A 21,490-nucleotide genomic window follows, 5' to 3' on the forward strand; every position below is an offset into this window, starting at 1 on the left:
CATCATCAAAATAAACCTTCCCTCTATTCTGAGAGAAAAACCTGCAATATGTAATTTGCACAGAGAAAACACAGGTGAGCAAAACAGAGTAAGAAATATCTTTTTCTCTTTACTTCTGTGCTTCCTCCTTCCTGGATATCTCAGGTTCAGCTGGTTGATCACTAAAGAACGTACTTTGTCTGTAAGTCAACTCTACTTTCATGACTGTTTCCACTGTGCTGGTGTCAAATGAACATGGAAACCTCAATGATCTTAAAAGACTGATGGAGAAGCCTAGCAGATTTACCACTTCCCTATTTGGTGTCTAGTATTTGCTAAAATGAGAAAATCTTATAAAAATGAGCGGTAGTGTAGGGTCTTACTCAACATATGAGCTGATAAAGTGGGATAAAAGGCAGTAATTCCACAACTCTAAGGACCACAAATGCAAAACTTAAAGTAGATCAATATAGCAGTATGAGAACTAAAGTAAATACAGGGAATGTTTACCAGCCCAGCTACTGATCAACTGTGATCGAGATAACCTCTTAATCTGCCTCCTACAGTCAGTTTGAGTAGGGCTGACACCCTCTTTATCTCATATTTCAGTGACACCCAGTGTAAATGTTGTGTATAAAACCCAATCAAATACACCAAGCCCCATGCTGTATGCATATGCACACAAACCATAGTGATTTATTTCTCTTTAGGATGTGGGCTGTGGGGGCAGTATTTTCAGGACTGTGTCTAGTTCACCCTTTGCCTCTTGACCAGCACTTTTGGTCCTGAGACAAGGAGGCAAAGACTGACAAGGAACCTGTTGATGAGAAATAAATGAACGTTCACATTATTTGTGTACAACTACATTTCCCCTGTAATATTGTCACAAGCTTAGTTCCAGGGACACTCCGTAAATTCACAGGAATGGCTTAACCAGGAGAAGCACCCCATTGGTGCTACACTGGGTAGCTTCAAATAACCGGACGTAGGTCCTCTCAAATGGTCATAATCATTATATATACAGCCCTTTTCTATTCATTTAATCCAACAGGCAAACCATGCACTCTGTGCCATAGCCAGACCTAGAGACATCAGAAAGACTCACAGAGACCACAGATACATCTAGAAACTGGGAAAATTATTTCCCTGTGACCTTTACCAAAGAGGGTTCAGATGGTCTGCTTCTACTCTAGACTTCTGGAGCTAAAGTTTTATTTCTTTCAAAGCATAAAGTCAATAATAACAACAATTACAATAGCTCGAGAGATAACAGTACCCTAGCCAATAATAAATCATACACCACCAGTCCACCCTCAACCAAATTGGCTGCAGCCTTTGGTATTTCTTTAATAATTTTCTGATGTAAGTTTGGACTCTTAACTAAATGAAAATGATAAGACGATTTGTTTTAGTTCAAAAGCAGCTCCTATTCCAACTATGTAACTTATCATCAGGTCAAAGATTATTTGCTTTCAGCTATGAGTAAAATAATAAATCATTCACTGTTTTCTGGACATGTACCTGCAAATTCCTTTGTTAAACCTATTTGCTTGCCAGTTGCACTATGAATTATAGATTAATTACTCAATAATAGTTTTGAAGGTGATGCCTGATTGAGGATTCACAATCTCACATTGCTGAGTGAAGTCAAACACACGTGTTTAGTTTCAGTCTGGCTTTAGCATATGAGCCACTCTTCAAAGGGATCGTAAAACAAAGTACAACGTGACAACCATGGCTACCACTGATGTTCCTTGTGCAAAACAGACAAGATGAAGGAATATCTACCATGGAGAACCAGATGGAGAGGTCCTTATAGGTGCTTGGTCTCCTAATTCAGACACATCTGCTTGCGTGGATTTATTACTCTCCAGCAATGACAGCCTGAACTGTAGCTAGCTGGCATCAGCAGAAATCTTTCTACTGATTTCAGAACATTAGGATCAGATTCTGAAGGTGGATACAAGTCTTCCTATTAGCATCACTAGGTGTTAGGGAGAGAATATATTTGAAGAGCTGGGCCTAATCGATTTCACAAGGTTTAACTTTTACAAAATGTCTTAACTGCTTTTTGATATATCACTTGGTGGGCTATTTTTACAACCTTTATTAATTTCAAATCTGAAACTTATAAGCATGTAAATGCAGTACCGATAAAAGACAACATAAAAGATTCATAAGATTGATAAGATGTTGCAAACAAAAGGAGAAAAAATTGTTCATAGTTATTATAAACACATAAATTATTATCCGAATTACTTTGTTTTGATGATTCAGGAGTGCAAGAACTTTTAGGAATATAGTTTAGAAGATTGTGTATGAAAGTCTGGTCAGAGTTAGGCTTCCTTAGAATTTACCCTGGTAAAATTAATTGATGGGAGAGGGAAGGTTGTATAAACATTGTTAAATCAGAAGTTTACTATTGCTATAAAATTTCTCAGTGGGTAAGGTCATCATATCAGTGCAAATTCCAAAAACCCAACCTTTTCCTCATGGTACTAGTTGCATATTAGTTCAATGTCATTATGATGTAGAACTCCAACGACGGCACTCACATGCTCTTGGAAAAGAGGTAAAAAATAATTACCACTAGCTTTTTGAAAACTGGAAAACAATCAAAGCAAGAACTCTTCAATTTTGTTTACCCCACAATACTAAAACTAGTCAGAAAATCCTTGCATGAAGCAGCCATGACGTTCTGCATTTCTAGATGATTTTATATTGTGTTAGTGAAGAGTATTATTTACTCACTGCAGTACAGGGGAGAAGGATGAACTGTGTCTTCTGTGTCATTAATCTTTAGAAATACTGCACATGAGCTGTTAAAATATTTAAAAACACATCTTTACTAAGTGAATTTATTTTATGACTGGAATGGAGTTGCAGAGATTTCACTGAAAGCACAATGACAATGTCTGTGAAAGATGCTGAAGTGCATCTCTGAATGCATTCATGAACACTTGAGACCAGCATGACACTGCTGGATCCTAGCCTTGTCATAGTTTCTCCTCATATCACCCATCTAGTCATTAGGAGCAGGCAAGTTTGGGCTATCTTCTTTTTCCTAGAACTAGTTTATACAAACTGTGTGAAGGAGAACTGCCTGAGCTCTCATTTTCAAGAGTGCTTCAGCCATTTGGACTATGCCTGCTCCAGCATGCTCCTGTGTGCAGCAGTGGCCGTGGCTTTCTAGAGAAGCCTTTCAGCTCTTGAGTGCATGTAATCATTTTCAAGCATGCTGAACCTGCCTCCACACCACACAGTTTATCCTGCGTTAAGTCCATTTTACACAAGAGATGCTTTTGTACTGCTATCGACAGTTCAACAGTACAGTACACTAAAATAACTTTGCACAGGTTTATGTTAAGCCCAGCCGATCCATGTCATCTCTGCTAAGAAGCAAGAAAAATGTCTCCATGGCTATTATAGTCTAGGAGATTTTTCTAACCCTTTCAAGCAATTAGACCTTTTTTGATGAAGGAGGCATAGCCTGCATTCCCCATTTATCCATGTACACACACTCTTCACTACACGTTAATTTGGTGCTTGCTGACACATACAAGTATCAGAGAGCACCTCGTGCTTCCAGCATATGGACAGCAAACTCCCCACCTTCCATCTCACCTTCAGAGATTCACATGAATGATGAATCGCTCTTTGTTGCCGGGGACCTTGTAAGTGCATTTTGTAGAGGAAGGCTTTAGAAGCCGGTAGTCTTTGCACTTACAGATTCAGTTTCAAATAACTAGCTGAGGAGGAAACAGCCGTCAGCAGCTCTAAAGTGAGGAGGAAAGAGACTGAGAAACATCAGCACAATTTTGGACAACTTCCAAGAAGAAGTGGGACATGTAAGTCCTTTGTAAGGTTGGATAAGGTAACTAGGTGTTGCTGCACACTGTATACAAGATGTTTTCCAGGTCTGATGTTCACAGGAATGTAAAATGATTAGGAAGCATTTGTGCTCAGGATTGAAGTCCTAGCTGCTTTTCACATCCACACAAAGCAACACAGACTGGCAGGACTCTGACTGTTGGTGATATCCCAGTATTCCCAGGGGGAACAGAGGCCTCAAGTAGGCTGGAGAAGACCATCTATGAACACAAGGTAGAGTAAATCGTATATTCTGGCTACAGAAACACACATCAGTTGGTTAATAATAACTTTGGCCAATATTCAAGGTTCAAACATAAGCTTTACTATTTTAAATGTGTCAGTTTGTGCAAATACATTAAAAAATTAATACACCCCAAATAGCCACTGCTTGCCATTGGGTCTTAGCTCCACAGTGTTCAGCTAGTGCATATCCTGTATTGCAAACTTCAGAGTTCCTTGTTTTTGTAAGAAGTTCTTAATATGTCTTGCTGTCTTTACAAGTCTTAGCTCTCACCTTGTAAATGTATGTGCTATACCTACCTTCACATTCACATATGCATCCGCAGAGTGCAGTCAAGCTACTCACTGCGGTAAAATTAAGCACATTTGCAAGTGAGGGCAGGGTTATTTTCCAGGGGCAGTGGACAGCATACGTAATCATTCTGTGTTTGCCAAAGAACAAATGCAACAAGTAGATTATGCAGGGGGACCTTCTAGGGCATCATATTCCTCAAGTCTGCTGCTTTTACAGAAAGCCACAAGCTAAATATTCCCCTCAAACGTCCAGGCATTTGAACAGTCCTGCAAAGTTCAATGAGTCTCAGTGCAAGCAAAGACTTAATAGCTCAGGGCTCACCATTTCATTATTATGAATAGAGTTATTTAGTAGAAAGCAAACATATCTGTGCTTTGCATAACAAATGCAAAGGTGTGGCTGCTGTTCACTAAATTTTGCAGTTTGAGGACAAATTCTGTCCACTTGACATATAGTCATGGTTATACTTATGCAGAAGCTCTCTGAAACAAATGGGTCTCCACGTCAGGGTAAAAGGGCACATGCACATTGTGGTTGATAAGGTAGGGACTAAATTTTTGATGTGATAGGGTGTAAAAGGTGAGGAAGGGCAAGCAAAGACAGTAATACGGGAGAATGTCTTTGAAAGCATTTTCCTATTGCAGAAAAGCCCAATACAAAGGTTTATTCTTTCTCCCCCTACAATTCCCGATCAGGTCACCTGGGTCCTCCTTAGCACCCCAGCTTTTCGTGCATCAAGTGCAATTGCATTGCTGTGACACTGTGGCAGGCTGTCTCTCATCAGCCCCTGCTGTGATACTCCTAACGCTTTCACTCCAGGGAGTGCTTCCCTGCTTGATGCTGCTAGCAGATTAAAGCTGTTCTAATTTTCCATCCTAAGCCAAATAGATGCATAAGCAAGCTGTTGGATTGTTTCGCTGTGAGTGCAGTACACAATCAGCCTGCCTCCTGCTCCCCCCACCCCCAGCACTCATACTGGTGGACATTTACAAGTAAAATGGAGGGTGGAGGGCAGGGGTGAGGTTAAGACACACGATAGACAAGGAAGAGTTCCAGGAATATTTTTCTGCCAAACCCTATTTTTCAAGCTACTCTCCTGACTCCTATCTCTGTGTTAGTGTCAGGAGATGACTTGAAAATTAGGGAGTCTTTTTCTAGGATCAGAAAAGTCATCAAAATTCATTGGATCAGAAGAGTCTTTAAGATCCAATGTTTTTCAGAAATAGGCTGAATGAGCTCGGTAAAGATTAGATGCCAGTCCAAAAATACAGCGCAATACAATTTATTTTTATATGCCATCCTTCACACAAAGTACCACAAAACACTTTAGAGAGATGGAGAGATAATGCTTTACAGAGTTAGGTACAGCAACTCCCAGACAGGCAGAAAAGGAAAATGACATACGGAAATAGAGCAGAGTAAAAGGGAAAGATGACATTTAAAACCAGTGAAGATGCAAGTAAGTATCCTCATGGATGAGTCCCCCCAAAAGGACTGCGGAAGAATCCAGTGACAGGGCAAGAGAATGGTAAGTGGAAATTAGTGCTGCACAGTCGGCTAGAAAACACGGGTCAAAACTAGGAATGTTTTCACTCAACAACATCCCAGAAGAGGAAGCAATACAGGGGGATACCTGACTGTCATTATAGAGGCTAAACAATTTTATAACAGTCTGACATTACTGCTAGGCCTAGTCGTTTTGATTATCCGTCTGAATTAGGCCCAGAAAGAGTTTCGCACACACGAAGATCTCCTCTTGCCTCAGAAATCGGTCCATCTGTGATATGAGGATTTTATGATGCCTGAACACTTCAGGGGCATTGCAGTCATTTCGAGGAAGCTGCTAACCAAATGACACGGAGATGGCTTTTTCTGGGGCAGCAGGCAGAAATACTTGCATGCACATAAATATGCATGCCTGCACACATGCACAAACTTTACCTAAGAAGCCCTTTAAAAATACATTGCTAGGTGAAAGTTTAAACTGTGCTCGATGATTCTGAAGTAAATTGGAGGGCTTGAGGATATTTATTTGTTGCAGGGGAGAGGGAAGCAAGTGCTGTGTGTGTGGAAGTATTCCCTTTCCCAGAAGATCTCTGTGGCCGGCTGGAAGATGAAAAGGCACAGGCTGCAGATGAGTCGGGAATGGGGAAAGGGGAAAAAAAAAAAAAAGGAATTTTTCAAAAATAGGATAAAAATATGTTAAATCTATTTTGTGCTGTTGTGCTTTTTTCACTGCTGGCCTTGACAGGCTTTTCTGGCTGTAACAGGCTTGATTATTTTTTCTGAGAGCACACGGATGGCATTGCAGCAAGCATGCAGCACAGTCTGCATTGCCTGGGTAGAATAGGCATTGGGCAGCGGGTTGTCACATTCCTCATATCATTCAAGCCTTCCTGCAGTGATATGTCATTATGTATACTTAATTTAAAGACATGAAGCTGGAGAAGTCGCCAATGCTGCTGCTATTATAGAACAACATTGCAGCTGCCAGTCTCTGGTGAAAGGTAGGTGAGATAGTTCTCTTACAAACCTCAGCTTTTTTCAGGGCTTTTTTTTTTTGTTTTCCTACTCCAACTAGCACTGAGCTGAAGCATACAGAATATCAGTGTGAAAATTTGGGCCCTGACTGTGCATGAATGTGCCCTTAGATACATGAATAAACCCACTGATTCCAGATTCCCTGTCTCTGGCCAGATTCTGCTATTTTGGCTTGTGTCTTTTAACACTTTATACTAACACCAGGTATTATTCTGAGAGTAATATGACCACCCCAGTCTTTTATCTTGTTTTTTTTTTCTCTTCTTCACAAACCTGCTGTCTGATGAGGTCTATGTCTTAATGCCTACCAATGTACATCTAGGTCAGTTCTTCCTGTTTACCAAAGAAACTTCAGCTACCACCACAGCACCACCTATCATTACCTTTTTCTTTTATTATAAATTGTAGCCAAGATGGTTAAGCTAAAAAGATGTGAAAGGGAGAGATGATTTTTTGTCCTTCATCGCTTATGCTTTTAATTTGCTACTTGTTGTTAGTGGAACATTGATAGAATATTTTCTAATTTATTTCAAGAAAAGCAGGAGTGCACTGTTTTTAGGCTCTAGCCCACTTAAGACCTCATGCAATAGCACACACAGTATATCTGGGGTATACTGGATGATCACCAGTACAAGTTCATGTGACACTCACTAACAGGTATGTACTGCTATAGCAATGTCATATATTAAAATGGCAAGTTTGGGTTGATGAGTGAGAGTCTCTCCAGGAATTGTTCATGTGCCTTTTAACTAAGTTGTGATTTGTTTTATTAGCTTTATATTTAATTTATTTGGCACAGTCTCCTGAGGGATCAGCTGTTGTCCCAATCTCAAAGATGAGTCAGTGTGCTCCTCTTGCTACAAACAGATCTTTTGGAAAACTCATGCTGAGAGAGAAGTGCGGCCCTGCTTCTTCCCTGCCACCTTTGCAAGGACTTGAAGTAGCAGTTGCAAGAGAGTTGTGTGGTCTTAACAATACCAACTCGTCTGAGCTTAGCTCCAGCAAGCTGGCTGCCAGACAGGGAAAGAAGTTTTTTGGACTGGCTTCACATTTACATGTCACTCCGGTTTAGGACAGATCCTTCCACCCTTGCTCCTGTATGGCACACTGCTTGCTTCCAGGACATGGCAGACTGGGAAAGGGCTTTAGCCACAAATAAAACCTTACTATCTAAGTGCTACTGTGTCTCTGATATTCAACTTTTAGATCCTTACAATTCCTGTTTGACCACTGTGTAAGCATGGAAGGTCCTCCAACGTGTAGCATGAAGCATGGGTTGTGTCCCTCATCCCAAACCAGATTAAGAGCGTGTGACTCCCAAGCCTGTAGTTACAGTACACAGAGCAAGAAGGAAGAGGACAGAATTTGACTGAAGCGTTATACAAATGTTCACCTAAATAGGATGGAAATCCAGTTTTCACTGCCAGGGAATCTCACACTGTGAAGTCCAGAGAACCAAATAACTACCTGTCTCTCACATCCCCTCTCTGTGGCCCACCAGATGTTCAACACAACCTCCCAAAGCACAGCATGAGGAAGCAGCAGTGTTCACTTGAGAGATGAAAAGTAGAGGTGCACATACCTTCAGGCAATGAGGAAAACCCTTTTCACATATGTTGTCCTGCACAAGCAGGTTAAGGGCTCAAGATATTGACCTCTCCTTCCAGCTAAGGAGGGCCGCAAACTCCAGGAAAGGTCACCTAGGAGTTTCAGACTTAGTATCCTGATCAGGAGAAATGTCCCTTTAAGTGTCCTCTCCTGTGTTTTTTTTTTTTTCCTGTTGGGAGATTGCAAAGCTCCTAACTCACCTGCTGGGTTTTGTGGTCCCACAATTTCAAGGTGTTTATCAACTTCTTGCTGCCAATTTCCTATGTCAGGGGGACTCTGTTAGGGCCAGGGTGCCTACTAGAATAGGGTTGCAACATACTGACCCTTCCATGTCATCTAAGTACATATGAGATTTGAGTCAGGTTGAGTAAATGTGAGAAACCGGCCTTACAAAAATAACCGAAATATAGACAGAAAGTTGTTACAATAAAGATATAGAGCAAAAGGAAGACTACAGTAAGAAATACTGAGATATGGGGTGCGAGAGGGGTAGAGGGAGACAGAGAGCTTTATGGGACTGTGAAGCCCAGTACAGATGCGCTACATTAATTCAAAGGGGTTTTCTCCAGAAAGATGACAGCCGGACTGAAGAATAGTCACTGACGTTACATCAGCAATGGCTTTGGCTCTGTGCGAATCCTGTAGGACTGGACCCTGTGACAATTTGCTTCTTACTCTGTGGGCCTCCAGATTGGTGTGCTAAGCGAAATAGGGTGCAGCATTCTTTTAAAGATACAAGGACTTGTTCAAATTTTACATAATCACAGAATTATTCTTTACAGTGGATTTACATAGACATTGTCATTGGGGAATTCTCTCTGAGCTTCAATTACTGTATTTTCATGTGCATTGTCTGATAGGAGATGTGCTGGATCTTAAATACCTGCTTACCTGATTAATGTGGATTATTCATCCCATTGTAATTACCTGTGAATTTTAGGGTAGCAAACATATGAGAGGAATTCGTATATTGAGCCATTCGTATGTTGAGCCAGTCGGCAACAGCGGCAGCGGCGGCAGCAGCGGCAGCGACTGAGGTCAGTGCGGGGCGAGGCGAGATCGGGCTGTACAGGGCGGTTTTCATACTTTGGGGCCCCCAAGCAGCAGCCCCGAGCTGCTTCCCCCTGGACCCGGAAGTTCCCAGCAACGAATCAGGAGAGGGCGGGGCGTAACACCACCCCCTGTGATCGGGTGATAAAGAGCCTCCTGGAGGACAGGGACTAGTCCCTGCCCAGAGGGGAGAGGGTGAGTCAGCAGTGACTGGGTGTGTCCCAGGGTGGGGGAGGCCACAGCAGTTTGCAGCTCGTTGGGGAGGGCGCTGACTCCCTCCCAGTGCACAAGGCGAGGAAGGTGCCAAGGAGCTGTGAAGCAGGGGTGTCACCAACAGGTATTTCCCAACTCAGTGAAAGAACAATGGTCTCCACCCGGTGGAAGAATATCAAAATGGATGTGGGAACCCAGACAGAGCTCCCACGGAAGGAGGTGGTGGTGCAGGTTGCAGGCTGCAGTGAATGCTACGCTGTCTCTGTGGTGACAGGGGGCTGTGTGCGCTGTGAGCAGGTAGATGATCTGCTCGGCTGAGCGGCACAGCTGCAAAGCCAGGTTGAAAGGCTTCAAGCTGAAGTAGAAAGGCTTAGGAGCATTCGGGAGGCTGAAATGGAGATAGACTGCTGGAGCCAGGCTCTGCCCTCCCTGCAACAAAAATGGGAGCACCTGCCAGAGAGCTCCCAGGATCGAGGGACCCCTGTACTCTGCCCCTCTCAGGTGGAAAACCATAACCTAGAGGAAAGGAGTGAGTGGAGGCAAGTCTATGGCCGTGGCAAAAGGCGAGTGCCCTCCTTACCTACCTTGCCTTCACAGGTGCCTCTGAGCAATAGATATGAAACCCTAGTGGAATACAGCCAGTCCAATGGGGATGTGGTGGAGAGGCAACCTATATCAGAGGTCCCACCACAGTCAGAAAAACCTGACAGGCGTATAGCTACCTCCTCCACAAGGAAGAAGAGAAGAGTTTTAGTGGTTGGAGACCTCTTCCTAAAGGGATCTGAGGGCCCAATATGCAGAGCTGACCCCCATCACAGGGAGGTCTGCAGCCTGCCTGGAGCCCGAATCAGGGATATCACCAGGAAACTCCCCAACCTGGTGAAGGCCACAGACTACTACCCCCTGCTGATCTTCCAGACAGGTGGGGAAGAAGCTGCATCCCGTAGTCTGAGGGGGATGAAGAAAGACTACAAGGCCCTAGGACGGTTGGTGAAAGAGTCTGGGAGTTTTCACAAGTTGTTTTCTCCTCCCTCCTTCCATTTTCAGGTGATGACGTGGGATGGAATAGTAGGATTCTCTCTATAAATGCCTGGCTACGAGACTGGTGCTACAGGCAGGGCTTTGGGTTCTTTGATAATGGCTGGTTTTATAAGACACCAGGCGTGACTGTAATACATGGGAAAGGTTTATGTCGTAAGGGCAAAAGGGTTCTGGGACAGGAATTAGCAGGGCTCATTCGGAGAGTTTTAACTAGATTCGAAGGGGGATGGGGTAGTAGCTGGGCTTGCACCACTGGGGCAACGCTCTAGTGTTGAGGTAGACCAGGAGGCCTCCCATCCCCCTGGGGTGAAATCGGTGTGCTCAGCTCCCTCCCTGAAATGCCTGTACACCAATGCACGCAGCATGGGGAATAAACAGGAGGAGTTGGAAATCCGTGTTCGGTCGGGGTGCTATGATCTAGTGGCAATTACAGAGACTTGGTGGGACACCTCGCATACTGGAATGTGGTCATGGATGGCTATGTCCTGTTCAGGAAAGACAGGCCACTAAGGAGAGGTGGTGGAGTTGCTCTTTATGTGAGTGAGCAGCTAGAATGTATTGAGTTCTGTCCAGGGGCGGATCAGGAGCGAGTTGAGAGTTTGTGGGTGCAAATTAAGGGGCAGGCTGGCAGGGGTGATACTGTTGTGGGTGTCTATTACAGGCCACCGGATCAGGATGAGGAGGGTAATGAGGCCTTCTACAGGCAGCTGAGAGCAGTCTCGCAATTACAGGGCCTGGTTGTTGTGGGGGATTTCAACTACCCTGATATTTGCTGGGAGGCCTACTCAGCCAGCCATCCTCAGTCCAGGAGGTTCCTCCAGTGCATTGATGATAACTTTCTGATGCAAATGGTGGATGAGCCAACTAGGAGAGGAGCGCTGCTAGATCTTATCCTCACTAACAAGGAGGGTCTGGTTGAAGAGGTGAAGGTTGAGGGCAGCCTTGGTTGTAGCGACCATGAGATGGTAGAGTTCAGGATCTCAGGTGGCAGGAACAGAATAGCTAGCAGAATCACAACCCTGGACTTCAGGAGGGCCAACTTTGGCCTTTTCAAGCAATTGCTAGGGGAAATCCCATGGGACAGGGTACTAGAAGGTAAGGGGGCCCAAGATAGTTGGTTAGCATTCAAGGACTGCTTCTTCCGAGCTCAAGATCAGAGCATCCCAACAGGTAGGAAGTCAAGGAAGGGTACCAGGAGACCTGCATGGTTAAACAGGGAACTGCTGGGCAAACTCAAGTGGAAGAAGAGGGTGTACAGATCATAGAAGGAGGAGCTGGCCACTTGGGAGGAATATAAGTCTGTTGTCAGAGGATGTAGGGAGGCAACTAGGAAAGCTAAGGCCTCCTTGGAATTAAACCTTGCAAGAGAGGTCAAGGACAACAGAAAGGGCTTCTTCAAATACATTGCAGGTAAAAACAGCACTAGAGGCAATGTAGGCCCACTGATGAATGAGGTGGGGGCCCTGGAGACAGAGGATAAAAAGAAGGTGGAGTTACTGAATGCCTTCTTTGCCTCTGTCTATACTGCTGGAGGCTGTCCTGAGGAGCCCCGGACCCCTGCGGCCCCAGAAGAAGTCAGGATAGAGGAGGAATCTGTCTTGGTTGATGAGGGCTGGGTCAGGGACCAATTAAGCAACCTGGACGTCCATAAATCCATGGGCCCTGATGGGATGCACCCGCGGATGCTGAGGGAGCTGGCGGAAGTCATTGCTAGGCCACTCTCCATCATCTTTGCTAAGTCGTGGGCAACGGGAGAGGTGCCTGAGGACTGGAGGAAAGCGAATGTCACTCCAATCTTCAAAAAGGGCAAGAAGGAGGACCCGGGGAACTATAGACCGGTCAGCCTCACCTCCATCCCCGGAAAGATGATGGAACAACTTGTCCTTGGTGCTGTCTCTAGGCACATCAAGGATAGGGGCATCATTAGGGGCACTCAGCATGGCTTCACCAAGGGGAAGTCATGCTTAACCAACTTGATAGCCTTTTATGAGGACATAACCGGGTGGATAGATGATGGTAAAGCTGTGGATGTGGTCTATCTTGATTTCAGTAAAGCGTTTGACACGGTCTCCCACAATATCCTCGCAGCTAAACTGAGGAAGTGTGGTCTGGATGATCGGGTAGTGAGGTGGATTGTGAACTGGCTGAAGGAAAGAAGCCAGAGAGTGGTGGTCAATGGGACTGAGTCCGGTTGGAGGCCTGTGTCCAGCGGAGTCCCTCAAGGGTCGGTACTGGGACCAGTACTATTCAATATATTCCTTAATGACTTGGATGAGAGAATAGAGTGCACTGTCAGCAAGTTCGCTGATGACACAAAACTGGGAGGAGTGGCTGACACACCGGAAGGCTGTGCAGCCATTCAGAGAGACCTGGACAGGCTGGAGAGCTGGGTGGGGAGTAATTTAATGAAATATAATAAGGGCAAGTGTAGAGTCCTGCATCTGGGCCAGAACAACCCCATGTACCAGTACAAATTGGGGGCAGAGCTGTTGGAGACCAGCGTAGGGGAAAGGGACCTGGGGGTCCTAGTGGACAGTAGGATGACCATGAGGCAGCAGTGTGCCCTTGTGGCCAAGAAGGCCAATGGCATCCTGGGGTGTATTGGAAGGGGTGTGGTTAGCAGGTCAAGAGAGGTTCTCCTCCCCCTCTACTCTGCCCTGGTGAGGCCGCATCTGGAGTATTGTGTCCAGTTCTGGGCCCCTCAGTTCAAGAAGGACAGGGAACTGCTAGAGAGAGTCCAGCGCAGAGCCACGAAGATGATTAAGGGAGTGGAACATCTCCCTTATGAGGAGAGGCTGAGGGAGCTGTGTCTCTTTAGCTTAGAGAAGAGGAGACTGAGGGGTGACCTCATCAATGTTTATAAATATGTAAAGGGCAAGTGTCAAGAGGATGGAGCCAGGCTCTTCTCAGTGACATCCCTTGACAGGACAAGGGGCAATGGGTGCAAGCTGGAACACAGGAGGTTCCACATAAATATGAGGAAAAACTTCTTTACGGTGAAGGTGACCGAACACTGGAACAGGCTGCCCAGAGAGGTTGTGGAGTCTCCTTCTCTGGAGACATTCAAAACCCACCTGGACGCGTTCCTGTGTGATATGCTCTAGGTAATCCTGCCCCGGCAGGGGGATTGGACTAGATGATCTTTCGAGGTCCCTTCCAATCCCTAACATTCTGTGATTCTGTGATTCTGTGATTCTGTATAAAAGCCGCAAGATTTTTGAAAGGCAAATATTTCCCAAGAATCCCTGTATGCAGGCTGACACATTTCATTCCTTATGGTGATACTCTGCATTACAGCATTTGACTTGATGTAAATGTGATAGTGCTAAGTAATACTGACGTGCTGCAGTGAAATGCGCTGAAGAACCACACTACAAAACACCTGGCTATTGAAAGGTTTCAAAACCTGAAAACTTTTCATCATCAATTTAGCTCTCAACAAAACTGCCCTCAGATGTCTGTTGTTTTCTGTTTTTTCTCCTAATTAAAAACATACCATTTTAGCTGGTCATGCCTGTGAACCAAGTATACTAAATCCCCCAGTAGCACAAACGTGTGGTAACAAACACAGCCTTCGCTTTAGGCTCAATTTTGCTTGTAGCCTGACAACTAGGTCAGGCAGGCAACCGGTTCTATGCAGCCTGTGAATAGGTATTAATGTAGTTCAGCTGATCGATTGGGAATTTGTCTTAATGGGATATGTGCTCCTAAATCACTCAGAGTCATCTCTGCAGGCATGGGCAGGCAGATCTGAACTCCTCTGCTCACACAAGAGGCCAGATGCAAGTGTGCTTTGGTGTTTAAGGAGTCACACAGGTACATCCCTGTGTTTCTGTGCATGACTAGCACTTCCTTGAAAAGCCCAGCCTTCCTTTTTATGGGCTGGATTAGTAAGTGGGCACCAGAGGAAAAACCCCTGTGTTACCATTATCTTCCTGCACACTAGCTTATTTACCTCCTGACACAAGGCTTTCTGAAAACAATTTTTTGCCTTTTATTTTTAATAACCAAAGTACTTCCACCACTAGGATTCCTGCTAAAAATAGGGAAGATGACACAGAAACATGACTGTACTGCAAATGGAGCTCACAAAGACAGACTGGTATTGGCGGAATTCTGCTGAGGGGTTTAGAAATATTCTCCTGAAAGATATTTACTGACCTTGCTAATTTTCACCAAATTCACCAATGTCATTCCACAGCTTCAGGTCAAAACAGACTGAAGTGAGAGTAAAGAGGAGCCTGAATCATCTGAGCTACATTTAAAGTTAAACAGGGCTGCTGATAAGAGCTTTATGATCTTAAGCTCGTTATAGCCTGTGCAAGCAGAACTATATTGATACATCAAAATGAACATTAACACTAAAAACCCTGTAAGCAGCCTTTCCGTTGCTCTGGGAACATGCACAGCCCATGCCAACACAGAGAGAAAACTCAAAGAGCTTGAGGAGATGTCTGCTCACGTGATGTCCCCATTCACTTAAAAGTTCTCTGGCCACCCTTTTTTTTTCCTCAACCACATAATAGGCGTGGTGTCCATCATCTCCTTCTGAAAGCCTCTTTTATCATCAGTGACCATAATCCAGGGTTACCGCTTCCTGACAGTGATGTACTGTATCTCTGCAGTTAACAACAAAATCTCATATAGCCCTCGAAGGACTCAAAGGATTTCCTCTCCTCTTTTGGGCATTGCTTCCATTTACCCTTATATAGAGAAGATGGTGAAGACAGGGTTAGATCTGTACTGATAGGACCCACGTCCCTAGACCTGTTTATCATGTCATCACCAGTTCAGCGTTTTACCTATTTATTCGGTGGCAAATAGTGTGCTTGTACTGTTACCACAGGAAATCTCAGCCTTTTATTTATGCATGTGCAAACTGAGTCTGGAGGCTCCAAAGTTAGAAAGCTGTAATAGTTCCCATGTACTGATCCAGGAATGGGTCTCAACTTTGAGCCAATAGACTCTATTTCTGTTGTCCCTCAAGGGGACAAGCCAGCGTCTGCCTCTTTGAGAAATCCAGCTCAACTCATTCCTGAAACACAGTGCCAGACATGCTGACATGCATTGAGTGAAGTGTTATAATTGAGTGGTTTGGACAATTTGAGACTTGAGAGGTGATGAATACTTCAGCAGAAATCCTCCTGATACTTTCCCTTCATCTACAAAGAGAGTGGGTGGTTTGATATCTGCATCACTAGTTACCCACCAAAGCTTACTGGGAATAATTAACACCTGATCCAAAGACATAGGAGTTATTTCTTTCAAAAAAAAATTACATGCAGAAATGAAGAGATGCCATTTTATTATTAACCTGCCGTGCAGTACAGAAAAAATGTCATCAGATTAAGGACCAGATCCTGCTCTCATTTATGCACGTGAAACTCCACTGAACCCAACAGGAGTCATACACACATGTATGGGAAGGATTTTGCCTGTAATCACTGATAGCACCCTTCCTCACAGTTCATATGCAATGTGGTATAAATCTGTCTGAGACTTTCTGAGGTATACGAAAGTGGCAACACGCTGAATTTGGAGGATGGTAAACAAAAATGCAGGTGATTTGAAAAACACACTAAAGGAGAGCTTTTTCAGTATGATTTCACTTTGTCTAATTCACTTGTTAATAAGGTCATCCTGAAAGTTTTGTCTGCCAATTTGTGTTTAACTCTACTATTGATAGATCTGAAAGGGTTGCGTACAGCAAAACTTGCACTGTATTTCTCATTATAAAACTCCAGCTTTATTGCTTAGAGTTTTGCCCCAGTTTTAACTGTGCTGAAATGTGCAACATCAGCTGCCTTTCTATGGGAGAAATTTGTTGGGAGACTTTAGGGCAGTTGTCTTTCTGATATGTCATCTATTTTTTTTCAGCTGTTTCTGAGAACAAGGTAAAAGAAAAATACAGTTTACCAAATTAGAAATAAATTTAGAACTGTTTTATTGAGAGCTAGCTGTTTGACCTTGGTTAAGGGATTTGCAATTTGACAAAGAAGCTGCCTTTAGTCAGAGATGGGGCTTTTTGTAAACAGCCACAGGGAAAACCTGCTTTAATTCCACTGAGTCATGAGCCCTGAAAAATCTCATGTTCATTAACACAAAGAATTTCTGAAAATTTTCTAACAGGACTTTCTGGAGACACACTGGTTGCTAAAAACACAACCAGTTTCCAGATCCACAGTTAGAAGCTGTCCCTACCAAGCCATGCTCCAAACATTGTTATATATCCCTTGCCAGGACCCATGCCACCCATATGCATCTGGACAGGTAGTGCCTTTCCACGGCCCCTGCCTTCACCCTCACCCTCCCACCTTCCCTCCAGCACCACATGCTGCTCTGCACTGCTGCCTTTTTCCCACCAAAAGTCACAGGTACTCTTTCTAAAGGGAGACGAGGGCAGAGGGGCTTTCAGAAGCTCTCTTGAGTTTCTAACCATGCTTTTTAGTATGTATCATTCATACTGAAGTAACTTCACCAGCTACTGTGAACATGAACTTCACTGCGAGGCAACCCACAGGGGTTTTAGTTAGCCCTGGATGATGATGATTAATAATAATATCAATATTAATAATCAGAAAATTCTCAAAAGCAGTACTTCATTTATCCCTACGCAACGTGGCAAGTTTAACTTGAACTGTCCGAGTGTGTAGATCTGGAGGTCTTTTATTCCTTTCCTGGAGGGAGGAGAAGAAGAGGATTGATTTACAGCTGCAGGGCAAGCAGCAGTGAATTCAGAGCCAGGGCTGCTCCCGTGTCCTTTGCCCAGGACCCTTGGCAGCCAGAGCACTCCCCTGCTGTGGGAGACATAGGGATCCCCCTCCTCTCTTGGCTGCCAGAACAGAGGATATCCCACAGGTGCCAGAATGGAAAAAATCCCAGAGATCTTCTTTCAGACACACAAGCCTTCCTTCAGGTCTTGAAGAAAGAGCTTGCATGCCAAAAAAAGTGCTTATTTTCAAAATTAGACTCACTGGTCTACTAATTCATATGAGGTGGGACAGTGTCAAGGGGACAATGTGGGAGCACACATACCCAAGTGGAGGTCGGAGCTGAGGGATTTCCTTCAGGCAGAGGAGGGAATTTATCTTGCATCTGCTGGTCCTCAGACCTTCAGACTTTTCATATATCTTTCAACTTTCAAGACCTTTTGGAAAAAAGAAGCCACCCTAATTCCTTTTCCAGTTTAGGCTAGATTAGGCCTTTCATATCTGAAATAAAGCCTTTAGCTGTGGGTCAAGTCAGTGAGTGAATACAACGATATTTTTTTCCTTGTTAATTTTAGGGAAAATTTCACATTCTGTTCAGTCCAAAGTGAAACTTTAGTTCAGTAATTTTTGGCTTGATTTCTGAACAGACCCCAAAATTTCTCACCATATGTCTTTTTTCACACAATGCCTTACATCACTACTGCTTCTCGGTGGCAAATAATGCAGAGCTGGGAGGATAATTTAGGTGACCACCATTCAACCCAACATATTTTCTATTAATTATAGCAGAGTGGGAGTATTGGTTTTCCTCTAGCTGGGAAAAATTATACGAAAAGAACACATACCACTGCAGGTCAAATCCCCATCTTGTCCTGCAAACTGCTATATGTAATGCCTGTCGAGTTGCACACACATACAGAAGGTCTGAATTTGGTCTTGCTCTTTTCCGATGGTGTTTGCCTTTAGTAGCTCACTTTATGGTCATTTAACAGGAACCTGGCACACATGCAGGAGAGGTGTCACAACATCAGTTACCTGAGATTATTGTAAATGATGTGCCAGCACCTGAAGGAGATGTTGGGACGTATGTCAGATCATCATAATAGATACAGTGTTGTACCAGGCAGCACAAACCCAGATGTATTTATAATTCCTGCAGCTGCAGCCCTGCTATTAGTTAAGTCTAAGCATGGAGCCACTGATAGATTTGTCGTAGATGAGTTCTTTCTCTAATAGGAAGAAAATGATGAAAGGAAATAGATGGAGACTCAAGTTATTGTCAATACAGAGAGTCTTTAATTCAGAGCCTGCCAGATGCTTATGCCTGTCATTTGTTCCTCCCCAAACCACTCAGTGCCCTCTGTGGTACAACCTGATGCAGTCTCACTCCAGGTCCCAATAAGAGGGGACAGATATCCCTATCAGAAATGGTGCAATTACTGATAGTCTCCCCAGGGAGGGAGAAGATATATAGGCAGTGAGTCTGACTTATGCAGTCATACTGTTGCAGATCTGGGGTAAAACATGCTGGCCAGGCTGGGAAGGGTCCTTCTTGTAGTTTCTGTCTTTGCTGAAACTTTTTGGAGATGGATAAAAGATTTAAGCTCTTCACATTACTCTCAGAGATGGTTCAGGGACTGATGAACTAAATTCAGCAGTGAATTGAGGTCCTAGAAACCCTGTAGCCATCTTAGCATCATTCTGTATTGAAACTGTCGTACCGCCGCCAGCTGCAGCCCTAACGTAGAGCTTTCTGCACCATATTTCATTACTTTCACCCTGTAATCGAGTAACTTCAATAACTGTGAATCAATTTTCCACATTTAAAAGAAACTGAAGGGTATATGTCTAGAACTTTGGGAGATAACCATTAGGGATCAGCTGCCGAGTCAGGCTCCTAGGGCGAGAGCTGATTATTCAGACCTCATCATGAATATTGAGAGAAGGAAATCAAAACACAGACAGTGGAGTGGGGTGAGGTGATCAGGTAACACTAGCATCAGAAAAGCAAGCTGAAGAGAGAGGAAAACTAAACACATTTCCTTTTCCTGATGATGATGAAGAAAAGTGACATCAAATTGTGCTACGTGACTTAGACTCTAACAACCAAACTTGTCCAGGGACAGATGCAAGAGTCATGTTGTGTAAAGTTATAGGGTTTGAGCACAGAGGTTATCTTATTGCAGAAAGGTTTCTGGGAGTCTTCAAGGAAAGGACTCTGTAAAGGCTACCTCTAACATCCATGCCTTTAAATACACTTCAAAATGGATGTGCTTCGACTATAACACAATTTGGATGTACTTACCTTGATCTATTAATGACAAAAATTGCCATAGCTAGGAATCCAAAAACCTACATTAAACCATGTGGGAAATAATATTTAGAGGGGGTAAAATTTGTAATTTTAGATCAAAGTCCTAGTGTAATACTAGAACCTGTTGATAATATCATAGGACCACATGTGAAAGAAATTAATGTGTGTTTTTTGTTAAAAGGTCTTAGAAAAGTGAAGAATACCACAGCTGTGTAAGTCTAGAAAAAACTGGGCATTATTAAGCCTGCCTTTTTGTGATTCTTAATGTCTATGTGCATAACTCCAAATCAAACATATTCACATTATTAACTTTTATAAGTTTATTAGTCTCAGTGCTAATGAAACCATTCATCCTTTGCAAATGCACATGGCTCCCTAATGAAACTTCAATAGATGGATCAGCAGTTAAGTGAGTACATCCAAATGTTTACGCCAAATTCTGTTTGCTGCAGTGAACAGGGAGCCCACACCTCTTCCAAGCAGATATCTGTACTATCCAACCAAGAGATGTAATGGTGCCGCCTATGTAATAAATATTCCCTTTATCTATAAAGAAAACTATACATTATATAGGATACCTGTATTTCAGATATAATTTCCTTTTGCTTACCCTGGTATCAGTCAGAGAAATTCCACTTGAAGCAATCAACTTAAAAACTAGTAAAAAATCTAGCAAAATGAGAGGAAAAAACAAACCAAAAAATCATGAATACACTGGAAACATATTTTTGAACAGGAACTCAACAAGAATTCAGTGATGGACATTTATGTATTTATTAGCTGAGTTTTGAAATCTAAAGCTTATGCAGCGAATTATAATTTTAAGAGTTTTCACCCTTCCATCACATTTTTGTTTTACCTGCCAGCATTCTCCCAGTTCAGTTTTCTAGATGGGTATATAGATGTCAGAATGGGAAGCAGCTGATACTCCAGATGACAAAATTCCTTTTCCTTGAAGAGTTGGTTGTGTTTTTCCTTTTTGACTCTCAATTTAGAAAGCTATATCAAAACTGTGCTTCCAGATTTGCAAGTTTCAGCATTACTGTTATTAAGTTCCCAGTGTAAATATTTGTCTCTTGACACTGCAGTATTTTGGGATTTTTCCTCAGCATGAAATGTTTAAAAAATGTACATGATTTGGGACTTCAGCATTCATTTTCAGCAAGTCACAGAAAGGAAATTTTTATTATTATGTCAAGCAAGAGAGAAAAATACATTTGCTTGTGGATTGTACGTATTATCTTAATTTTCTTCATTATTATCTACACTGAGGTATAAATACTGTGCCTGTAGCCAAATATGTATCTGCACAAAACGAACAGAAAACATTCTTAAACCAATGAAGTATTTACTTTTTTAAAGAAATTTTAATCCTATTAACAGTAAATTATATTACCTATTGTGAAAGCAGACATGAAAGAAATATCTGAAGTATGCAGTTAATTATGATACCAAGTGAAACATAATATTTATGCTCTCCTTGTGTAGCTGGAACAATTTTTCTTTCACTAACTGTGAGTCATCCACTGATTGAAGTCTTGAAACATGATGAGAGAGTTGGCTGACACATCTGCCATAGAGGTTTCATTCTATAGATAATTAATACTAAAAGAAATATCTGGGTTT

The sequence above is a fragment of the Nyctibius grandis genome, chromosome 3 (genome assembly GCF_013368605.1).
Source record: "Nyctibius grandis isolate bNycGra1 chromosome 3, bNycGra1.pri, whole genome shotgun sequence".
In the NCBI taxonomy this organism is placed as follows: domain Eukaryota; kingdom Metazoa; phylum Chordata; class Aves; order Nyctibiiformes; family Nyctibiidae; genus Nyctibius; species Nyctibius grandis.